The sequence below is a fragment of the Saccopteryx leptura genome, chromosome 3 (assembly GCF_036850995.1).
Source record: "Saccopteryx leptura isolate mSacLep1 chromosome 3, mSacLep1_pri_phased_curated, whole genome shotgun sequence".
NCBI classification, from domain to species: domain Eukaryota; kingdom Metazoa; phylum Chordata; class Mammalia; order Chiroptera; family Emballonuridae; genus Saccopteryx; species Saccopteryx leptura.
In genome coordinates this window covers 117,232,097-117,252,813 of record NC_089505.1, presented here as the reverse complement: position 1 = coordinate 117,252,813, position 20,717 = coordinate 117,232,097, and positions in this window count along the sequence as shown.

The following is a 20,717-nucleotide window of genomic DNA, read 5'->3' as shown; positions in this document are numbered from 1 at the left end:
ACCTATGGCTCACGAGCCAGGTGTGGCTCTTTTGATGGCTGCATCTGGCTCACAGACAAATCTTTAATAAAAAAAAAAAAAGTTAAAAATATAAAACATTCTCATGTATTACAATTCATTCATTTCCTACTGCTCATGTTCATGGTTGCGGGTGGCTGGAGCCAATCACAGCTGTCTTCCGGGACAACATCAAATTTTTATTGGATAATGCCTAACGTACACGAGTCATTGTATGGCTCTCATGGAATTACATTTTAAAATATGTGATGTTCATGGCTCTCTCAGACAAAAAGCTTCCCAACCCCTGATGTAGGGAATCACTCATCTAATCTTGGACCCCCTATTACTTGGATTGGAGAATTTTAGTTAAAAGCCCTGAGTGTGAATGGTGATGTGAATGTGATCCCCTGCTGCAAACACAATGAAATAGGTTTCTTGGATGCAAAATCCAAGAAAGTGAGTGAATGACCTTTGTGCAAACACAAAGGAATGCATGTGAATGGGCTTTAGAAAATTAGCTTAGAGGTTTATAGATTTCCTGTTCCTTTGTGCTTGTTAATTAGCAACCGAAAAAGAATGCACTAACCAAAACTAGCCCTTTTTCCACATCAGCAAGAAGTCCACTAGTCATTCTTTCCCCTTATCACCTGATCTCCCTCCCCTGCACTCCTGCTGCCTTTGTCCTTTTAAAAAGTTTCTGTCCCAGATCAATAAAAGCTCCGTGTGAAGAGGACTCAGGAGGTTAGTCTCTCTCTTGACTGTCTCTCCCTCTTCCTCTTGATAACAGTTTGTACCTTAAACAGTTTTTCTATGAAACACTGGTAGTTCACAGCAGGCTGGAGGACTACATAAGCATAGTAAAAGATTAACAAAAATAACTAATAATAAAACAAAACAAGTATGACTATATATTGTGATGAAAGTTACATGAATGTGGTCTCTACCTGTTCACAACTTTCACCCACAAATTAAATGTCTTTTACACTTCACCCAAGCACTTACCAGGCGCCCAGTTGTAACTTCCTACAGGTGCATGCCCCGGGGCTGGAGGGTGTTGGGCAAATTAGTTTGTAAAATATGATTTTTGAGTTTGCTCACTTTTACTGTTAAAAATGGCACTGGTCCGTAGAACTGCTAATTACCTTCCTGCTTGGGAAGGGCCATTGTTATGCTAATGTTCCAGAGGAGAGGTTTTTGGCGTCAAAGATGTTTTAAAAGGAGAGAAGAAGGATGAAGAAAGGAAGCCATTTTTTTGCAGAGTGAAGAAGGGGGATGGAAGCCAAGATGGCAGGGTGCTGAAGGAGAAGCCAGTTTGTCCAGAGAGGAGAAGGGAGGTGTGCAGATGGGGAACCAGAGGTGACTGAGACTGGGGGGGAGGGGGCTTTGATTCTAGGAAAAACTAGAGAAGATTCTCCTGGTTGTGGAATTGGAGAATGTGCTAGGGTTTTGGAGCCCTGCGAGTTTGCTCGTTGGCCGGTAGGAGAGTAGAATAAAGGAATAGGCCACCATTTTTTGGCTCCACTGTTTCTTTACCGTCAGCCTGAATGTAATGGGAACCTGCATGTGTATGGCCATGACGGTTGCCGCTGCTGGCCTTACAGAGGGCATCTTACGTGCTTCCCGTTGCCGCGCCTGGTGGGCCTCTACAGCACGGTGCGCGGTGCTGACAGCAGCACCATGCCTATGTCAACCTCGGGGACAGAAGAGCTGTTTCCACAGGGAGGCCTTGTTCCCAGGCTCCCAGGGCCAGCTGAAGCCCGGGCCACATCTTCTCCCTCGACGGCATGTACTGCAGCCCCTCGCCTGGCCACAGAAGAGCGTGTGGCCAGCTGGGACCCCAGCGGGCCGACTGACAGAGGGCTACTGCGAGACGTGGAGGACCAAGGCTGCCATAGCTGCAGGCCAGGCCTCCTCCCTGCTGGCGGGCAACCTGCTGGAACAGAAAGCCGCGAGCTGCCACAACGCCTTCATCGTCCCCTTCGAGAACAGCTTCATGACGTCCTCTTCCAATTAGAACTTCTGCCAGTTCACAAGGATGGACGGACAGATGGCCAAAGAGGAGGCCAGGCACCAGGGGACGTGGAGAAGCCCCCAGTGCTGGCCAGGGAGCGTCAGCCGGCACCCCAGGGAGGGGACGGCTGGGCACTTTCTTGTGTGGTTCACATTTCATGTAATCCTCCAGAAATAAAAGAAAGCCTCAAAGTGTATTTTTTTAAGTTTAAAATAAAATTGCCTGACCTGACCTGTGGTGACGCAGTGAAAAAAGCATCAACTTGGAATGCCGAGGTTGCTGGTTCAAACCCCTGGGCTTGCCCAGTCAAGGCACATGTGGAAGTGAATTCTTCCAGCTCCTCCCCTACCACCCCCTCTCTCTGTCTCTAACTCTAACTCTCCACTCTCTAAAAATAAGTTTAAAATAAAATAAAATAAATGTCATACTGATGTAATGTACAGCATAGGGAATATAGTCAGTAATATTGTAATAAATTTGTATGGTGACAGATATAGTAACTAGACTTATCCTTTTGTAATATATAAAATATCAAATCAAGCCTGATCAGGTGGTGGCACAGTGGATATAGAGCATTAACCTGAGGACCCAGTTTCAAAATCCTGAGGTCACCAGCTTGAGTGTGGGATTATAGATATAACCCCAGGGTTGCTGGCTTGAACCCGAAGGTCTCTGGCTTGAACCCAAAGTCGCTGGCTTGAGCAAGGGGTCACTGGATCAGCTGGAGCTCCCAGTTAAGGCACATATGAGAAGCAATCAATAAACAACTATGGTGCCACAACTACGAGTTGATGCTCCTCTTCTCTCTCCTTTCTGTCTGTCTCTGTCTCTGTCTCTTTCTTGCTTAAATATATATAAAATCACAACGTTGTACACCTGAAATCAATACTGTATAATATAGTATGTCAGCTATACTTTAATTAAAAAGAAAAAATGATAGCTACAATAATCCATACGTCATCATGAATAAATCTTTGAAAATGATAAGTGAAAAAGCAAATTGAAAAGATGAAACATACATTATTATATATTAAACTTAAGAACAAAATACTATATATTATTTTTAACCCATACACATTTGACAAAACAATGTAAACCTAGAGAAAAAATACACACTAATTTTGAAGTCATGTTTACTTCTGAGGAAGAATGAATTGAGATAAATATAGCAAAAAGTTAAAATTTGTACAATCTAGCTGATTAGTACAAGGATGATTATGTTCTTGTTATAATCATTTCTGTATTTTAAAAATACTTTGGGAAATTTTTAAATAAAACACAGACATACACAGAGAACTGACTAAAATGAATCAATTCTCCTCTAAACTCACTTGCAGCCCCGAGCCTTCCAGAGTTTAATCCTAAAACCTGGTTCATGTTTCAATCAAAATTATTGGAGAAACTGAGTACAGGGACCCCCTAGGTTTTAGAAAATTTTAAACAAAGCCTTTTGTTTCCTGTTCCCCCAGAAACGAATAAACAAGGAAGACTGTAGAGGTTTCTATAAATCATTAGTTCAGTAAAACTACCTACATGGAACCCTTTGTAGTCAAACTGCCACACTGGCACAAACAAGGGAAGGGAGAAGAAAGGAAACACATTGATTTAGCACAATAGAACCCACTGTTCACACTGGACTCTGCCCTCTCAGGACGCCCACGCAGCCATCAGGATCTCCAAATTATGCTGAGTGGTGGAGCTGGGGTTTTTCTTTAGACTTAATTAGGTCAGTGCTCTCTGAGCTTCCAAGGCATGAGTAAATCACCAGATCAAAAGGGTATAAAAATATTTATGGCGAGTAGCATTTAAGAAGGGTACACTATTTTCCAGTCACTTTTCTGAGTAATTTACATATACACATATATGCAAATGCCTCACAATAACTCTATGAGGCAGATATTAGTTTGCCCCTCATCTTACTGATGAAGAAAATGAAGTACAGAGAGGTTATTTTCCCAATGACGCGTAGCAAGAACATGGTGGAGTTATCATTAAAAACCAGGTAATCATACAAAATCAGCCTGACCAGGTGTCGGACTGGGATGCGGAAGGATCCAGGTTCGAGACCCCGAGGTCGCCAGCTTGAGTGCGGGCTCATCTGGTTTGAGCAAAAAGCTCACGGCTTGGACCCAAGGTCGCTGGCTCCAGCAAGGGGCTACTCAGTCTGCTGAAGGCCAAAGGTCAAGGCACATATGAGAAAGCAATCAATGAACAACTAAGAAGTCACAACGCGCAATGAGAAACTAATGATTGATGCTTCTCATCTCTCTCCATTCCTGTCTGTCTGTCCCTGTCTATCTCTGCCTCTGTAAAAAAAAAAAAAAAAAAACAACAAAAAAAAAAAACAGGTAATCGTACAAAATCTAATTTAAGCTGGATATCGTAGACCTAAATGTGACAGTTTTTTAAAAAATTAAACTTTTAGAGCTGTCTGGTGGTGCTGTCAGAAGCTCCAGCCCCTCTCTTCCCAGGGAAACATCAAGTAAACAGCAACAGACTGACTAGAAATAGGGGAGTGGGCACTCTAGAAATAGTCAAGGGCTGCAAAAACCAAACAAATGCCCAATTAAGGATAAAAAACAAAGCTGGCCCCAGCCTGGTAGCTCATTTGGTGAGAGCATTGTCCCAATATGCCAAGGTTGCAGGTTAAGGTTCGATCCCTGGTCAGGGCACATACAAGATGTTTCTCTCTCACTCCCCTCTTCTCTTTCTAATAACAATCAACAAATAAAGTATTTTAAAAAAAAGCAAAACTAAAATCAGTAGGAAGTTTCGTGGTGTTTTTGCACACCCTTGCCGGCCCCTTCCTAGTCCCAGCACAATTAGGAACAAGAAACCCAATTCTTGATTTCTCCTCCCGGAAAAGAAAGGAGTTTGTTTACAATGTTTGGCATGACTGCAGGCTGCTCAAGGGACTGGTTCCTTTTTTGTCTGACTCAGACGGGAACAGTGGCATAGTTTGGAGGCTGCTGCAAGCTGTGGCAGGTACCATGGCACCTGAAAACTGCAGTGGGGCTGCAGACCCAGAGGTGTTGAGAGGGAAGAGATAAAGCAAAGGAATGCAACAGGACATGTAAGGGCCTCAGAAGCAGACGTGAGACTCTTAGGGAAATTAAGACATTTACAAACAGCCATGTATACACATAAAAAGCCCATAGCTAACATCAGACTCAGTGACAAAGGACTGAAAACTTTTCCTCTAAGATCAGGAACAAGATAAGAATGCCCCCTTCACCAATCTATTCAATGTAGTATGGGAAGTCCCAGCCTTGCAGCTAGGCAAGAATAGAAGACATCCAGATTGGAAAAAAAGAAATTAATCATCTCTGTTCACAGACAACATGAACTTATATGTAGAAAATTCTTATGATTCCACAAAATAATTGTCAGAACAAATAAATGAACTCAGAAAAGTTGCAGGATACAAAATTAACACACAAAAATCAGTTGTGTTTCTATATACTTAATAATAAACAATTCAAAAAGAAAATTAAGGAAAAGTCCATTTATAATAATACCAAAAATGTATATATTTAGAAATAAGGTTAACCATGAGATGAAAGACTTGTACACTGAAAACTACAAAACATTGTTGAAAGAAATTTTTAAAAGACACCAATGCATGGAAAGACATCCTATGTTCATGGATTAGAAGACATAATATTGTTATTTATGGTAGGAATTATTATTTCTGTTCCATGAATGAAGATCCTTATTTTGACTTTTTTTTAGTAAGAGAGACAGACAAAGAGAGACAGACAGGAAGGGAGTGGAATGAGAAGCATCAGCTTATAGTTGGTGGCACTTTAGTTGTTCATTGATTGCTTTTCATATGTGCCTTGACTGAGCAGGGGCATCCAGCTGAGCTAGTGACCTCTTGCTCAAGCCAGTGACTATGGGATCATGTCAATGATCCCAAGCTCAAACCAGTGACCCTGCACTCAAGCTGGTGAGCCTGTGCTCAAATCAGAGACCTCAGGGTTTCAAACTGGGGTCCTCAACATCCCAGGTCAATGTTTTATCCACTGCATCACCATGGGTCAGGCTAATAGATTTTTTTAAAGGAGAAATTAATTCTGGGTTGTTGTAGTAATTGCTGTCTCTTCTAAATATACATGTTTTCTCTTAAATCAGAGGGTTTTTTTTTTCTGATTGTGGCAACATTGTCACCACAATGGATTTACGTCTTGTCTTGTCACAGGTTTCCCCTTCCCCATCTCCAGCCATGGAAATAATAGAAATTTTAGTCTCAGAAAGCTTCAGCATATTTCAACTTACTTCAGAATGTAATGATGCAAATTGGAGAAAACTCTAGAGACTATATTAAAATTACTCCATATCCCTTTTTAAAGCATAAAATTTTCTAAGAAGTAAAATAAAATCCTTATATCACAATATGCAAAATATTTCATGTAAACCTAGAATGTCAATAAAACTGTGAGTCTGGGGTGAGGGCGACATAATACTGTTAAAATGTCAATAGTTCCCTAAGCAATCTAAATATTTGGTATAATACCTACCAAACTCCTAATGAACTCTTTTGTAGAAAAATCCATTGCAAATTTAGATAGAATTTCAAGAGATCCTGAATGGTGAGAACAATCTTTAAAAAAAAAAAGTTGAAGCTCTTAAACTTTATGATTTCAAAACTTACTACAAAGCTACAATCATAAAACAGTATGGTGAGAGCATAAGGACAGGCATATATGTATCTCAAAAAGATAGAATAGATAAGCCCCTACATATATGGTCAAATGATTTTCAAGAGGAATACTAAGATCATTCAGTAGGAACAGTCTTTCAGTAAATGTTGTTGGGAGATTTCAACACATTTCTCTCAGTAAAATAAAATGCAAAAAGCAGACCAAAAATTTAGTAAGTATATGAAAGACTTAGAAAGGACAATAACAACATGCCTAATGGCACATACATAGACATTGCCTCCCCAAAACTGCAGAATACACATAATTTTCAAGCATCCAAGGATGATTTGTTTCTTTGGGTTTTGTTTTTTGTACAGATTTTATTTATTTTAGAGAGGAGAGAGAGAAAGAGAGAGAGAAGGGGGGAGGAATAGGAAGCATCAACTCCCATATGTGCCTTGACCAGAGAAGCCCAGGATTTTGAACCTACAACCTCAGCATTCCAGGTCAATGCTTTTATCCACTGCGCCACCACAGGTCAGGCCCAAGGAGGATTTGTGAAAACCGACCAATACAAATACAAAGCCATAAAGCGAGTCCCAAATTTCAAAAGGTTGAACTCATACAATGTATTTTCTCTTTCTACGATACAACTAGTCCACAAATCAAAGATAACTGGAATGAATTAAATGGATTGATATTCTGTATTCATAGATAGGAACATTCAATATTGTCAACATGTCTATAGATTCAATGCAATCCCAATCAAAATACCAGCAAGTTATTTCGTGGATATCAAAAAACTGATATTAAAGTTTTTATGAAGTAGCAAAAGACCCAGGATATTCACCACAATATTAAAGGAGAAGATCAAAGTTTGAAGACTGACACTATCTAACTTCAAGACTTACTATAAAGTTACAGTAATCGAGACAATGTGGTATTATGAGAGAACAGATAAATAAATCAATAGAATAGAGATCCCAGAATTAGATCCACAAAATATAGTCAACTGAGCAAAAGCAATGCCATTGTACTGCAAAGATAGTGTTTTCAACAAATGGTGCTGGAACAACTGAAATGGAAAAAGAAGCAGAAGGGGAAGGAGAAGGAGAAGGAGAAGACAGAAGAGGAGAAAGAGGGGTAGGAGGAAGAGGAGGAGGAGGAGGAGGGAAAGAAGAATCTAGACACAGACCTTACTCTCTTCACAATTAACTGAAAATGGATCACAGACTTAAATGTAAAACATAAAACTCCTTGATGATAACATATGAGAAAATTTAGATGACCTTGGATATGGATATGACTTTTAGATTCAACACCAAAGACACATCCATGAAAAAAATTCTGCCCTGCAAAAGACTATGTCATGAATGAGAAAACAAGCCACATACTGGGAGAAAACATTTGCAAAAGACACATCAGATGAAGGACTCTTATCCAAAATATACAAAGAACTGTTAAAATTCAGCATTAAGAAAACAAGCAAGTAGCTATAATAATCAAGTATTGTGGTAGAAATTTAAAAAATACAAATACTGTGGGATTAACTGTCTTCTTCTGAGTACACTGGAGATCTTGGTAAAGAAAAGGGTACAACAAGCTTAGAACTTTACATTCTCAGCTAAATAGATGAGTAGAAAGCTAGAAAAGATGACTGCCCAGAGGAAAGCCCTTCTTTTGTGTAGCACAGAGTCTGGATTTCTGAAAACCAAACCCAGAGTCCGTTCCCGTGGTTAACCAAATTACATACAAATTGAATTCATAGCCTATCTTATTGTATAATTAAAATTATGGAGGCCCTGGCCGGTTGGCTCAGTGGTAGAGCGTCGGCCTGGCGTTCGGGGGACCCGGGTTCGATTCCCGGCCAGGGCACATAGGAGAAGCGCCCATTTGCTTCTCCACCCCCCACCCCCTCCTTCCTCTCTGTCTCTCTCTTCCCCTCCCGCAGCCAAGGCTCCATTGGAGCAAAGATGGCCCAGGCGCTGGGGATGGCTCCTTGGCCTCTGCCCCAGGCGCTGGAGTGGCTCTGGTCGCGGCAGAGCGATGTCCCGGAGGGGCAGAGCATCGCCCCCTGGTGGGCAGAGCGTTCCCCCTGGTGGGCGTGCCAGGTGGATCCCGGTCAGGCGCATGTGGGAGTCTGTCTGACTGTCTCCCCCTGTTTCCAGCTTCAGAAAAATACAAAAAAAAAAAAAATTATGGAGTTGATATAAAAAAGACTTGGAATTTGAGAATTGTAATAGAAATTTGAGAATTGTAAACAGAGGGTATGAAATAATTCCCTCAAAAATTAAGATACCTACCACCTTAGTGAAATTTCTTGCTTCCAGTAGTCTCTAGAACATTAAAATACCCCCTCCAACATTGGCATATCCTCTCCTAGTGAAGGAAAACTGTTGCACCCGGCATCTCTAATTGCAATGGGAGAAGCACACCACCTTTGGATTTTGGAGGCAATGTGTATCTCAGTAGGTAGACTGCTGTTTACTGAGTAATGCATAAGGCTGCCACAGAGGGGCAGTGTGGGGTCTTGGAAAGTTCTCTGGCTTCAAACTGGTAGAGGTGACCTTGAGTCTATTTTCTCATATATAAAAAGAGAATAAAAGAAACTTTTTCATAAAGTTATGATGACTGTAAAATGAGCTAACTTGTGGTAAGGCCCTTTCAAGCACACTTCCTCAGATGTTGTCTGCACCACTTTGCAATCTGATGGCAGTTCAATGACATTTTTGCCAGCCCGGAGAGTAAAAATTACACCATTGGGATTGACAACAATTCTTTTTCTTTTCTATTGAGTTGTATCATAGAGACAGAAGTGCATATAAAACATTAGTGTAGAGTTTAAATAATAATGATAATAATGCAACACCCTTTCTCTAGAACTCTAGGCAGAAATAAAATACGGGCCAAGTGGTCACTTCCCCTGCAAAACGACACCCAGCCGAGAGGCGAATGGAACCTGAGATCTACGAAACTTCTACCCGGTGCTGTCCGCGGTGCAGCTTTGCATTCTGTAAACCACTGGGTGAGTTTGCACTCACTTTCCCTGAGCTCCCAAACTCTGAAAGGATGAGTTAGGGTTATTCTGAACTCATCCCATACCACAAATTGCAGACCTCGTCGGGACATGTCACATTTAGAACACCAGAGGGCGGTCACTCCCCACAGATAGAGTGCCTGGGAGCAGCAGGTAAACCAAGGGTGAAATGAGGCACAGTCTCCCAGCCCTCCTCTTCTCCCTCCTCCTCCTCAGCCTGCACCACACACCAGAATGGTGCAGTGCCAAGGTCCCTGGCTTTGGGAACAGAGAGACTGTGCTTGACGCCTAATGCTCCATTTACCTCTTATGACCTTGGACAAATGATCTCACCTCTCTAAGCCACAATTTGCTCATATGGAAAAACAGGGCACAAAAATAGTAGCTACCTCATAAGATTGCTGGAATAAATGACATGATGTGGGTAAATCGCCATTGTCCAAATATTAGTTGTTCTTAGGCATCGCAATAGGTAATCTAATTTGATTCTCACCTGAGTCCTGGCCGGCAGAGTAGGTAAACAAAATTCTCATTTTTCAGGCCCCTTCCCCCCAAAAATTGAGGCTCAAAAGAGTTTAATGACTTGCAGAATCCTGCTGATAGTAATAGTTTCATTTTCTGTGCTTCTCCCCCTGTGATGGCTTCTGGTCTTAAGAGAATTGTTTTTAACTCCATTAAGATTCTGGAGTTCTGAGGCCCAGATACAGCAAATACTTTACTGATGGCGGCTGCACCTGGATCCATTGGCCCATCCAGGACCCGGGGAGTCAGTCCAGTAGGCTCCCAGTCCAGGGCTCCAGAGGTGCCCGGGACACCTTGTAAGACACTGCCTCATCGCCCTGCTCTCGGTTGCTTGCTGTGGGAACCCAGCCACGAGCCTTGTCTCCCTAACCAGACTGGGAGCTAAAATGGGGGGGAAATTCTCAAGGAATACATGTTACTATGGGAAAGCATCCGTGACATGTTGCTAGATGAAACAAGGCAACCACAAAACAGTGGGTACATGTGGGCAGAGGGAAAAGATGGACGGTCTTACACACAAACGTAAAAATGCTTATCTCTGGACAGTGAAATTATGCAATTTTTGCATTTTCCCTTGCACTTTTGTGTGTTTCTAGATTTATCCAATAAATGTGTTTTACTTCTGTGATCCTAACAAATGTCTGTGTACGTATGTGTTATACTATGTCAACTGTCCATTTAAAAAATTAAAACTACATTAAGAGTCGGGGATCTTGAGCTGTCCTCCACATTATTTACTGTGGCTTTGCACAAGCCTCTTAACCTCCACCAGCTTCCGTTTCTCCACCTACAATGCAGGGGCCCCTTCACCGTGAGGCCCCAAACCTTCCCGTCTGGCTGCCTCGAGCAGCTCCCTCTTCTCCACAGCCAAGTTTCCCGGCAGTCACGACCCTCGCCTCTCCACTCTCCTCACTCCATTTATTAATCCTTCATCTGACTGTAGCTTTGGTGTTGCACCCTCTTTCCAGACAGGTAGCTACAGGGGCCACTAACAGCCCCCACATTGCCCAAACCAATGACCCCTGAAATGTTTTTCTATTTTTTTTTTTTTTATTAAGTGAGAGGCGGGGAGGCAGATAGACTCCCCATGCACCCTGACCGGGATCCACCCGACAAGCGCCTACCAGGAGATGCTCTGCCCATCTGAGCCACTGCTCTGTTCCTCAGCAACTGAGCTATTTTAGCACCTAAAGTGAGGCCATGGAGCCATCCTCAGCACCCAAGGCCAACTTTGCTCAAACCGTTAGAGCCATGGCTGTGGGAGGGGCAGAGAGAGAGAGAGAGAGAGAGAGAGAGAGAGAGAGGTGAGGGGAGGTGGAAAAGCAGACGGTGGCTTCTCCTGTGTGCTCTGACTGGAAATCAAACCCAGGACTTCCACATGCTGGGCCGATGCTCTACTGCTGAGCCAACCAGCCAGACCAAAATGTTTTTCTAATTCTTTCTCTCTCTCTCCAGATCCCTCTCTGGCTCCCCAGCATGGGCTGTCTTGGCTGCACCCTCCTCCTTGAAGCCCATCTTCCTTCTCCCTCTCTGAGGACTCACCTTGGCTTGCTCAGCCCTCCCTTCCACACAAAGTTGTCCCCAGGTGGTTAACTCATCTCTCAAGAACTTCTCTATCCCACTCTCTTCTGCAAACGCCAGTTAAGGCCCCCCGCCTCTCCCACGCCTGGGGGGGGCTGTTCTCAAGGTCTCGCTCACACTCTGCAGCCACTCAGGGGGACAGTCTCCCCACAGGACAACATCCTGCACCTCCACACCTCTCCTCTGCATGGGCTCCCCACTGCTATCCCTGCATTCACTCTTTCCCACCAGCCTAGCCAAAAACACAGCTTACCTCACCAGTATTGTCACAACTATTGCTGAGCCCTTATCAGGCATGGAAGTCTTTATCTGTGTCCTCATGTGTTCATTTATTCCTCACAGCGACCGTATATTACCTCCATTTCAAAGGTGACAAAAAGTGAGGTACAGAGTTTAAGTGACCCATGCATGGTTATATGCGTAATTATACAGTTACTGAAGACTTGGAACTGAGATCTGAACACAGACCATCTGATCTGGCCGCAGAACATCTTCCCTAACCATTCTGCTACACTGCTGATTTACCTGTTTTACCAGAAACATCTATAGGATAGAATCCACCTTTCCACCTGGGCCCTGAGGACCCACCTGTATAGCTCAAATACACTTTTTCAGTCCTGTTGCCCACTGGGCCCAGTGGTACCCTCCCAGCCCCCATCCTGACTCCTCATCTGTCCACTTCCACAGTGAACTCACGTCCTCTGGCCACCTGGCACCTGTCAGGCTCAACCCCATCACCATATGTCCAACCCTCCCACCCTTCAAGGCCATCTCAAATGCCTCTTCCTCCATGCTGAGCAGGCCGTGCTGAAAAACAGCCATGATAGGAGACAGGAGATCTGAATATGTGGTTCTTGCCCTTCCAGAAGGTAAATGGGGGATCGGAGCCCTCACTCTAGGCTTCCATTTTCCCATCCACTGATGGGGGAGAGGGGCAGGAGAAGATCAACTTTAGGAGCCCCTCTGGCGCTAACAGTCTAGGACTCTAAGCTTTCACGATCCCTTAAGTAGAGGTGAACTTGCCCTCTTGAATCACTTTAGCAGTCACAGAATGGAGAGAATGTCGGGACTGGGAAGGACTTCAGAAAAAATATAATCCCACCCCCTCATTCCCTCCCCCCACCCCACAAGAGATGCTGAGGCCCAGAGAGGGGCAGAGGCTGGACTAACCATCTGGGGAATGGTAGGGGGGAGGCTGTGCTGGCTGCTTAGTGAGGACCCATCGCAACAGGTCCCCGGCCCCCAAGAAGAGGCGGTGGAAGGAGCCTGGAAGGGCAGAACCTGCAGCGCAGCCTGGCTGTGGGCCGGCCTGGCCTGCCAGCCCCAGGAGGCCGCGGTAGTTTTCCACAGCCAGCAGGCCTGCTGCCAGGACATGTGCTCCCCTCTCCCTCGCCCCCCGCATTCCTCTGCACACTCAGGCAGCAAAGTGGCATTCGGGGCCCTGCTGGGGTGGAGCAGGAGGGAGGCAGAGACCCACACACAAGAAGACTCCCAGGTACGGGTACAGCCACAGTTATGCAGACCCAGAGAGACAGTGCAGCTCCAGACCAGGCAAAGAGGTCCACACACAAATAACACACACAGGTGTAATGCACTCACTCTGCCAGACAGGGAGACCCATTCTCAGAGTCACGTGCAAGTCAGACTGTCACAGGGATATTCATCCCGTGAGCAGACACACGTGGGCACATTCACACGGGAGGCTCACGAGCACACTCAGCAGACACCCCCTCCATCAGCCCCTGCCACCCGCCCTCCCCTCTGAGCTCCCACACTGCCTGTTTAGGTCAAACACTGGTCTAGGAAAGGGAGAAAATTCCTACGCCGCTCCAGGCCCCCGGAGGCAGGACAGGAGCTAGACAAAACCCAGGGGCCAGCCAGGCTCCCTTCGCACTGAGCAGGCGCCGCTTTTTGATTCCAGAGAATTCACTGGACCGTCCCCACCCTGTTCCCAGAAGCCAGGGTCAGGCTGGGTCCGGAGCACCACCCCTTCATGACCCTTCCTCCAGCCCCTGGGATCCCCAGCTGTTAGGAGCAGATTAGAGAGGCGTCTAGCAGTCCTTCCCTCGGTTCATTTCCCCTCCAGCCCCCTCTCCACCCCCACCTGTGCCCTCCACCCACATACCTGTCTAGGGCCCTCACTCCATTTCCCAACTTCAGCCCATCTGTCCACCACACTCAAGAACCAGGAGCACAACTCTGACCCGATGGACCCTGTGACTTACACCTGAACCAGAGCGTCCTCCCACTGGAAGCTCTATGGCTACCTGGGGGCGGTAGGTCCTGCAGGGTGGCTACGTGGGTACCTGCCACTTGGCAGACAAGGGCTCCAATCCCAGCCTCACCCCTACATGTCTTAGGACCTTGGTCAGGTGGTTTCACCTTTTGGCAACTCAGCCCCTTTTTTATTAAATAGGAATAATGATGCCACCTAGTTCTCAACATTTTATAGTTTATTAAAGGACCTACGTTAGAACTTGGTTTTAACCAAGAAACGGGCTGCACAACTTTGGTTTAGTGATTCAACCTCTCTCTCAGCCTCAGTTTCGCTGTCTGGGAAATATGGTCTCCCCTGCTACCCTGGAGTGGTGAAACACCCTGTCCGAGCAGACGGCCTGAGAAGGGCAGTCCCATCAGTGAGCTCCCTGCTCTGAGCCCACCTCCCGCCACCTCGCGGTTCCCACGCCGCAGGTCCCCGCAGGCGCAGGCTGTCAGCCGGAAGGGATTTTCAGCCTGATCCGCTGCGTAGGCACAGAGGCCGCCTTGTCCCGCTGGGGACCCGAGGCTGCGGTGCCAGCGACCATCCCACCCCCGCCTGACCCGGGCCGCTTCAAGGGCTGGCGCCTGGTTTCCTGGCCCCGCGCCCATCGCCCATCTTCCTGCCACCCCCCGCCCCACTCCCCGCCCCACACACCACCACCACCATCCCTCAACCCCAACCCCAGCCGGCGGTGTGCAGCGCCCTGCACGGCCTCCCAGGGCGCAGTTTCTGTCCCAGCTCCCCACCCTCGGGCAGGAGATAAGATCGCCCTTAAGCTGGGCCCCAGCCCTCCCTGCAAAAGGTGAAGTCCTGGCCTCTTGCCCCCATACCCCATCCTCAGCATCCTGACAGATGACCTCAGCCTTGGAACTTGGGAAAACCTCTCAGGATGAGTTCAACTGAGGATGGTGGGATGGGGGAGGCTGCGGTTGAATGTGTTCTCCTAGGGACCGGCTCTGCTCTGGCTCAGGTTGTGAGGATCCAGTCAAAGTGCTCCAGGTCTGAATTGGACGTCAATCCAAGTGCTGTCTGGTCCAGGTGTTGGGATCTTCTCTCAGTGTTCAGGGTTTGGGAGTTGGGACCCCCTCTGGGTGTTCTCTTCTCAATGTTGGATCTGCACTGGGTTTCTGGATGGCGTTGCAGGGACCCTCTGAGACTGCTCTAGGTCTGCAGGTGCTGGGACCTCTTCTCGGCGTTCAGGGTCCAGGGGTGGTCTTCTCTAGGTCAGATTGTGGGGCTTTCTCCAGCATGGCGATTGAAACCCCATCCAGTGCATGTGGCCCCGTGTTGAGGATCTTATGTGGGTGTCCAGGCTCTGGGTTTGAAACCTGCCCTGGTGGTTAGTGGCTGCTTGGGGTTCGTTTTGGGCTCCAGACCCTTCCATTGGCCTGGAGGCAGATATCACTACTAAGTCCCCATCCCAGTTCACTAAGACCTTCATGGGACCAGCAAAAGGAGGGCCCCTGGCGTCTCAGCTTGTCATCCTTCTTCGGAACCCAGTAAATGAAGGCAGACACCAGACCCAAGCTGGGAATCTGTCATGACCTCACTCTGCCCCAGGCATGTCCCTTCCCTTCTCCAGATGGAGTTCCTTTACCAAGAAACTGAAGGAATTGGATTTCATATCCTCCAAGACCCCTATGCCATCCTCTCCCTGGTCTGCACCCACCCACATGCACGGTACTCGTTCTCACCTGTTGACTTTAGCCCACTCTGATCCTCCTGCCTAGAATGTCTGCATCTCTCCTTTCCCTCCTAGCCTCGACCAGTCCCTTAAATTCCTTTCTTCCAGAAAACTTCCTCCACACACACCCCTTTTCTAGGCCCGGAGTTTGAGCCGTTCTTGCCCTGAGACCAGACCACAGGCAGCAATACGTCCTCGTCTGGTTCTCTCCAGGCAGCTGGCAGCACTCTGAGGACAGGGCACTGTCTACTCCCGACCCCCAGCCTCGCTCTAGACGGGCGTGGGGCTCGGGGTCCCGTGCTCAGCTCAGCCACCATCCCAGGCTGGCAACTGACCTTTAAGAAGAAGAATCTCTTTAGTCTCTAACACACCCGGTGGCGGGCGGGCTCTAAGCGGATTTAGGAGTCTGTCTCCTGCCCGCACCAATCCTCCTTTCCAGGCCACTGCGTTCATGTGACAGCCAGTCTGGGGCACCAGGGAGCCCTCGGGACCACATGTCTCCAGGCAAGGAGCTGGACACTGACTGCCCAATTCTACCTCTCCTAGGTGGCTGTGTACCCAGCAGACAGAAATCAGAAACCTGCGAGGGCAGGAGTGATTTAGAGCAATTACTTCCCTTGTCCTCTGGACCGACCTGCACAGTCATCCAGGGCAGCACGATTGTCCACATGCACATGTACACACGCAGACACGCACATGCACCTCTCGTGGGGAAGAAACTGAGCCAGATTCCAGGCTGGGGCCTTTGCAAACATCTTAGTCCTCATAGCAGCCGCCTAGGAATCATTAGCCCCATCTGCGGATGAGGAAACTGAGGTTCAGAGAGGGGAGGGGCTAAGCTGAGATCTCACATGCACACTATTAAGAGTGGAATCAGAATTCAAAGCCATGCTCTTTGCGCACACACATTCACATACACAGTCACACACACACATGTGCAAGTGCGCACAACTTTCACACATGTGTGCTCAACCCCTACGCAGGGTCACTGAATCCCAGAGCTAGAGGGGAACTTAAATGATCATCTTGTCTATGCCACTCCATTTTACGGTAAGGGAGAGGGGAAGGGATTTAGGTTTTCAAGACATTTAGGAAGTGGCAGTCCAGAACTAACGTTCACATGACTTGTCACACAGTCACATGTACAAACATTCACCTACCATGCAGCTTACCCACAGGCTCTAACACCAAGCCCGGGAGTGCACCCCCTGGCATTCATTCACACCTCACATATCCTCATGGGCTTTGTGTGCCTGAACACCTGCCATTGCACACAGCTCCTCATCACACACAGGCACACACATGGTCTCACAGATAGCTGCACACAGTGCACACTCATGTACACTCATGTACACTCATGCACACACACACACATCCAAGCCCTCTCACTCCGACACCCACACGTATCCCTTCCTGATGCAGAGAGATAAGTTGACCCTGATATATGCCTGCGCAGCCCAGGCTGGACGCTGGGATGGGAGCCACGCTGAACCTGACATTATGTGGGTGCTCCCTGGCACTGCCACAGGCAGCCCTGGGAAGTGCGCCCTGCCCACAGCTCCCTACAGGCTCAGGCAACTTGCCTTGGTCAAACCTCACAGGTATCCCCAGAAAGTGCTGACTCATAAGCCAGGAGTGTCCAGGCCAGGCTGGTGGCAGGACTGGTCCTAGCTTGCTTGTGAGCTATTTGTATTCTGCCTGGGGCTGCATCAGGTTCTCTCCTCTCTCAAAGGGCCAGTCCCTGAGGCACAGGGCCTTTTCCCACAGCCACTGAAGGTTGAGGATGGAGGAGCCAGGATCTGGGAGCGAAACAGCTAGTGCTGCCAGCGGGATTTACCAAAGTGAGCAAGCTAACTCAGCCTCCCCAATGATACTCTGAGAGGGACCCGTTGAGTCATTGAAGTCTTTCTCAGTGACTGAAATGTTATGTATGCATCAAATGCAAACTAATCTCAAAATTTAGCCCATGAACAGGGATAGCTGTCAAAGTTCTTTAAGAGATGTTTTAAGCTGGACAGACCAGGCATGTGAACAAATAATTACAATGCAGGTTTTGGGGGCTGTAACACAGAGACAGGTGGAGCATGGCAGGAGCATGGGGCAGGGAGCAGCCGAGTCGGACCAGAGGTGGGGCCACTTGTCCTGGGTCTTGAGTGGTGAGTTCACCAAGATGCTTTCCAGAGAGAAAATTTGTTTCTTTGTTAAGATTTTATTTATTCACTTTAGAGAGAAGAGAGAGGGAGAGAGAGAGAAGGGGGGAAGAGCAAGAAGCATCAAGTCCCATATGTACCTTGACTAGGCAAACCCAGGGTTTCGAACCAGCGACCTCACCCTTCCAGATCGGTGCTTTATCCACTGCGCCACCACAGGTCAGGCCAGGAAATTTGTGTTTCAGGGAACAGAGACCAGCATGAGTATAAACTGAAGTGGAGGAGTGGAAGGGGGGCTGGAAGTGCAAGAAATGAGGCCAATTGGAGTCAGCCACTCAACAAACATAATGAGGTACCTACTGTGTGCTAGATTATAACACATAAAATATACAAACCTGTCTCTCAAAGATCTCAGGCTCAAGGGTCCCAAATTCAAGTACTTTCAGGTGGCATACAGGTGATGTAGATGAGTGAAACAGGAGGGTATAAGCAATAGGGAGTGGTGGGCTTGTGTTTAACAGGAGCGCTCATGCCTTGTTTGAAGCATTTATGTCCAAGATTTGTCAGTCTGGTGGCAGTAAAAAAAAAAAACCAAAAACTGATTTGTGGGCTGGATTCAGGATGATAGACATTGAATCCACAACCCTTGGTTCGGCTCTCCAGAACTTAAGGCTCCCTCCAAATTCTAAGGTCTTTGTGGAGCTAAGGAGTTTGAGCCTGACCCTGTAGCTGGGTCCGAGGCCCACGGGAAGTTCTTGTCATGAAAGGACATTTGTCCCAGGAGCCTCCAGGAGAGTTCTCACACTGTGACCACTGGACACGACAGGGCTGTGTGTGTGTGTTGTCCAAGACACTAAAGACGAGGGCGACATTCTTCTCTGTCCCGTCATAACTGTTTCCTGGCAAGGGCCACTTTGTCTTCCCCTGAATCTTCATCCTCACCCCTTCTCCTACCCTGACCAAACCCTTCCTTTTTCTAGCCACAACCTGCATAGAAAAACTGGCTAGACTGGGTCCCCCATATTTCTCTCTTTGACCCAAGGTCCCCACAAAAAGACATCCAACACACACACACACACACACACACTCTCTCTCTCTCTCTCTCTCTCTCTCTCTCTCTCTTCTGTAAAGTATAAGGTGAGGGGCTTAGGCTGGTTGATCAGGAATGATTCTCCCACGTTCCCTCTCATGGTGATATCAGAACAGCCTTGGAGATGACAATGTCTGGCTTGGTGTCTTGGTTTCTCTGGAGTTCCTTGGGACACCTGGGGGCTATATTGGTGTCGGGCAAGAGTGGGGAGCCCCTGGGGTCCAGATGCAGCTTTCTCACTGCACGAGGAAGGAGGGAAGCACGTCCAGGCACCCAGCACAACCTGCCCTCCCCCCACATGCTCGGCTGTGGAGCCTGGGAGCTGACTGGGGCACAAACTAGCACCCCTCCCACCCCCAACAGCCACAGCCTCTCTCCTGGACCCTCATTAAATTATTCCGCCCGCTGGCCCAGAGCTCAGGCTGCCTTTGATGTGTGTCCATCCAGCATCCACGGCCAAAACCAGGCCTCTCACACCAGGCAGAGCTAATGGGCTCTGACAGCTTTCCGGGGGCCCCATGGTGGTAGGGACAGCAAGGCCCATGCTTATACCAACAGGACATGTGCTCAGGCCTGAGAACAGCCAGCGATTCCCACACTTACAGACAGCACTCTCGTATAAATACACACACACACACTCACATACATACTCTCGCACACATTCATGTAGTCCTAGTGAGACCCGCACTATCTCCCAGGCACACATGCCCTGGCACACTCACATGCACTCAAGCACACCCATAAGCACACATTTATGGGCACACACATTCATACACACTCACATACCACACTTGCAGCACATACAGCCTCACACACACTTTTGCTCTCACACACTCACACCATGGCACCTGGGCCTCCTGCTCCTTCCTCCGTTCCCTTCAGCTGCCATGTCAGGTTTTCTACAATCTCACCTGATCTCTCCTTTCTCCTTTTTAGGAGCTCATAGCATTGTGATTATGAACGCAGGCAGCCTGACCAGTTCTTGCATACCCCATGTATAAGCTGTGTGACTGTGGGCAAGTTCTTAACCTCTCTGGGCCTCTGTTTCCTTTCCTGTAAAATGGAAATGATGAGAGAGGCTGTGGCTTCCTAGGGTTGTGGTGTGGTTTCAACAGGTCCTGTACCTTCCCACTGACAGCAGTGCCTGCTGCATAATAAGAAACCAACCAATGTACGCTGCCATCTCTTGCCACTCCTTGTCACACCCTTTGCCTCAGCCGTAACAAAATCACTAAATTTCCTAAGCATGCCAATCTGCTGGAGCCTTCCAATCCTACACATATGGTGTCCCCCATCTGCCAAGCCTGATCCTTCATCCTACTTAAGGGGGCTCTGCCCATGGGAGCCTTCTTTGCCCTTCCCAGCAGAATTGATCACCTACTGCTTCATGGCCCACCCCTGATCCGAATTGTCCCTTTCCCAGAACTGTATGCCCTTTGAGAACATGGGGACTTGTGAAATTCATCTCTTCAATCTCGTCCCCCGCACTGCACATGGACCCTAATAAGCATCAGTGGATGTGAGGGAGTAAATAGTGCTCAGTCAAAATGAGGTGTAAACAAAGCACTTGTGCAACTGACTATTAAGTGTTATGGAAACTGTAGCCTGAAGTACTGATATAAACAATGATAACATACCAGTGATGATGGCTGACTTCACTGAATGTGAACTGTGGGCAGGCTCAGGACTAAGGGCTTTCTATTTAATGCTTTTAGTAATGCCACGAGGCTGTGGTAGGT